The 4376-nt window shown below is 33.2% G+C and overlaps 1 long non-coding RNA gene across 1 annotated transcript in view; it reads left to right on the top strand.

The window, feature by feature from the left end:
- LOC106874554 (uncharacterized) overlaps positions 1 to 4376 on the top strand; it is a 371224-nt gene that overhangs the window by 119503 nt on the left and 247345 nt on the right. The window lies entirely within an intron of this gene.

The following is a 4376-nucleotide window of genomic DNA, read 5'->3' on the forward strand; positions in this document are numbered from 1 at the left end:
ACCTCACTGATATGAGGCCCCGCTTGCTAGATCAACTGATTATTAAAACAAAGCTCAATATTTCTCTAGCCATCGCTCATCGTCTCTTTTTAACCAAATCCAGTGGCTAGACTTCTCCACTGTAGTTTGGATATCGGTAATGGTGGTATTTACCTTACGATGAGTTAGGCCTAGCGATAACAGCAGTCGTTTCACACTGTTTCCTACAAATCCTCTACATCCGACTTCGATTGGAAAATGCTCCGCTTTCCAGCCTGCGTCTTCACATTTCTCGAGGAGGTTTTCATAACGGTCCATCTTTCGAGCCCGCGCGGCGTCCATATTATCTTCATGAGGAACCGTTAACTCAACTAGATTTACAACTTTCCTTCTTTCACACAACATTATACAGCTGACTGTTTTCACCAAATACATTACCAAGCACAATATTTTGATGAATTCTTGACTTTACATAAATTACTTCCCACCTCACCCCCATCCCTCGAAAAAAATACAAATGAGCCTGTGCAGTTTGTAACCCCCTTTCGTTATGGAAAAGTCTTTGTCAACAAATAAAACAGATTTGAGCACAAGATACTAATTTTCATGAGGCCTACACTGAAATATGTCCAGAGCTGACTCTTGCCTGCAAGATCAGGCTTTCTCCTAAGCATGTAAATCAATATTGAGAGAGTTTGCTAATTTAATAAAATTTTTTTCCCTTTTCCATCAGCAGTCTATAACAACTGTGACCAGGTTCTTTTAAATATATTTTCTCCAACCAGAATAGAAATTTCAGTAAAAAATTCTATACATCAAACTTTAACTTATTTATACAATTTGTACCATTTGCTCAAGTGGATTATTTTCCATGTCTTGTTTTACTTCCTTAATTCTGAGTATTACTTTGTTTGGTAGTTGTAGAAGAGTATTGTTTTTTAAAACTGTGCTTATTCTTCTTAGAGGCTTTTTTTAGGCCCAACCAATTTTTAGTATTTGTCTATTATTTTGCGCTTTATATATTTTGTGTATATGTAGTTTGATCTGTCCAGTTACTAACCAAAATACTGGAGCCTTTTGAAAAGGTGGCAAACCTCAGTATCATACTGCCAACCACAGCCAACATGTTGATCTTGCTACTGGAGAACATTCTCAGAACACACTAAATGTGAATGAAAAACGATAGGAACAAGGCTGATCCAGTCTATAAAGAGAATAGAGAACCATTTGCTCAAGAAACACCTTAAAGAATACTGGGGGAGAGAAAAGCTTAATTCTCTCTAGGAATTTGCTACTGAGATAAACCAAGTGACTTTGTTAGAAGTTCAGCTGTGAGTAATTTCAATAACTTTGAGAAATTATGAAATAATTTCTCTCATTTTAGAAGTTGTTACTTAACCTAACTGAACTGGAAAATAGCATGAGGTTAATTCTGATAAAACAAAATTCTATATTTTTCTAGTCAATAGGCGCAGGAGTGGCTGTGTGGTAAGTAGCTTGCTTACCAACCACATGGTTCTGGGTTCAGTCCCACTGCTTGACACCTTGGGCAAGTGTCTTCTACTATAGCCTCGGGCCGACCAAAGCCTTGTGAGTGGATTTGGTAGACGGAAACTAAAAGAAGCCCGTCGTATATATGTATATATATGTATGCGTGTGTATATGTTTGTGTGTCTGTGTTTGTCCCCCAACATTGCTTGACAACCGATGCTGGTGTGTTTACGTCCCCGTCACTTAGTGGTTCGGCAAGAGAGACTGATAGAATAAGTACTAGGCTTACAAAGAATAAGTCCTGGGGTCGATTTGCTCGACTAAAGGTGGTGCTCCAGCATGGCCGCAGTCAAATGACTGAAACAAGTAAGAGAGTAAAGAGTAAAGAGAGTTAAATAACAGATCTGAATATTTAAAATTCTTTTTTTTATTTAAAAACAACAAATATAAATATTCTCTGACCAGTGTCCAACAAGCAACATGCTGCAAGAATTCAACCCAAATCCCAGTTTTAGCTGTCAAGAAACTCATTTTATATATTCTTATGAAAAATATTGAATAATTTGTATTATTTTACCTAAAATATTAATTAATTAGACATTCTCATAGCATTACTTCACAACACAGGTTCCATGGATTTACTTTCATTATCCAATACTTTAATATGAATTCGCTTGCTTCTTAATAATATAACTTTTAATGAGAGGGCAATGTTTTTATTAGTAAAACCACATCACTCTTAACTGAATCAAAATTCTGTTTAATAATTTATCTAAAACATATCTTAATAGCCATGTTTTTAGATATAGTGTATTGAGTTATATCTTTTTATACCAAAAATAATAAAACTTACAACAGGCTGATACTGAAAATCAGTGTAATCTCCAAAATTGTTTACAAAATGTTGGGCAAAATGCTTAGTGGCTTTTCATCTACCTTTACGTTCTGAGTTCAAATTCTGCTGGGCTTGACTTTGCCTTTCATCCTTTTGGGGGTCAATAAAATGAGTACCAGCCGAGCAGTGGGACTAATTTAATTAACTTACTCCACCCCAAAATTGCTGGCCTTGTGCCAAAATTTGAAAACAATATTACTCAGATATTTCCACCCAAGGAAGAATATCTACAGCTTTTGAGGCAGTGAGCTGGCAGAATTGTCAGCACACCAGGCAAAATGTTTAGTGACATTTTGTCTGTCTTTACGTTCTAAATTCAAATTCTGTCAATGTTGATTTTGTCTCTCATCCTTTTAGGGTTGATAAAATAAGTACCAGTTGAACACTGGGGTCGATGTAATTGACTTACCCTCTCACCCTGAATTTTCTGGCCTTGTGACTAAATTTAGAACCAATATTACTCAAATGTAATAACGTATTTCATCATTTTCATCATCATCATCTGTTCTTCCATGCTGACATGGGTTGGACAGTTTGACAGGATCTGGCAAGCCAGAGAGGTGCATCAAACTCCAATTGTCTATTATAAATTTATATGTCTCTTTGAATACATGTGTGATTGTGGGTTACTTTGTGTAACATTACCAGAATTACAACTCATACTAAAAGATCCCGTGCAAATATGTTTTACTTTGTTTAAAAACATATTTAAATTTCAGATGTTTTTTATTCTTGTAATTTAGATATTTTACCACTGTAAAGTGTTACTCAGTTTTAAAATGTTTCTAAGTAGACTTCATAAATACGCAATCTATGCATGGAAAATTTCCTGAGAGAATTTGTCTATCCATGTCAGAATGTCATCAAAGTCTGGACATTTGTCAATTAGGATAGTTTGGTCTATTAAGTACCATTATCATTTCCTTATTGATTTTTTCTTTTGTAAGATGCCAGATTTACTTGTGCTCTAACTTGCCAAATTTCAATTTAACAGTTTGATATTTCATGTAACTGATTTTATTTTGTATAATAGACTCTGTATGGGTATGATTTATTGTCTTTATTTTTGACCATTCCTAACACTTTCTCTTTTATTTGAGTAATATGGTTTGCTCAGTTAGATATTTAATTTATCATATTAGACCTGATTACAGGCATTTCATTCACAAGGGTTATATGTTTTTTACGGTCTCTTTGAAAAAAGATGATATCAGAATGATAAACTTCCTGTATATTCTGGTATTTCTGTATTTACTGCTTTTTGCCAATTACCTTCTTGCTCTTTTTATACTTATCACAGTTTGCTGTAATTTAGTGCTTTTGAGAAATGATATTGTACACTATAAGCAAGTGATATGCTTTATTCTTATCCTTTATTGGATATGTTTTAATATGTGTTACTCAAAGGAAATAAAAGATATACAACATTCTTTCCTTGCTTTGATGCTACACCAGAATTATTTCAAAAATAGAATTGGATATCACTTGTTTCTTAGAAGGATTGCTTAATTTTTGCATCACAGCAAAATGTATTTATTATTTTAAGCATGAAATTTCTTCAAGTTCTTTGAAATGATTTATGTGGAAAAGTTTTGAATTTTTAAAATAAAAGAAAGGAAATCCAACTGACAAATATGTTTTCATATTCTGACACCTGTTGAAATTCTCATTGTTCTTAAACATGGTCACTTTCACCGGAAAATATGATACCAGTTTTTATTATTATTTTTTAATTCAAAAAAGAAATGCATTTAAATAAAAATAATAAAATAACAATGCAAAATTAGAGTAGCAGCCAGTCTGTCTTGCAGAGCTAATGCATTATTAATTATTCCTTTCTAAATATTGGGCAGAATAAATCATTGTATGGTTTCTGGAGAAAAAAAATTATGCAAAACTTATAAGTAAACGTGACCTTAATCTTAACTTTAACTTTTGAATTGCCAAATTTCATTTTAATGGTTTGACATATACTAACAATTTGACATAGGCCAAATATATATATATATAT

The sequence above is a fragment of the Octopus bimaculoides genome, chromosome 3 (assembly GCF_001194135.2).
Source record: "Octopus bimaculoides isolate UCB-OBI-ISO-001 chromosome 3, ASM119413v2, whole genome shotgun sequence".
In the NCBI taxonomy this organism is placed as follows: Eukaryota; Metazoa; Mollusca; class Cephalopoda; order Octopoda; family Octopodidae; genus Octopus; species Octopus bimaculoides.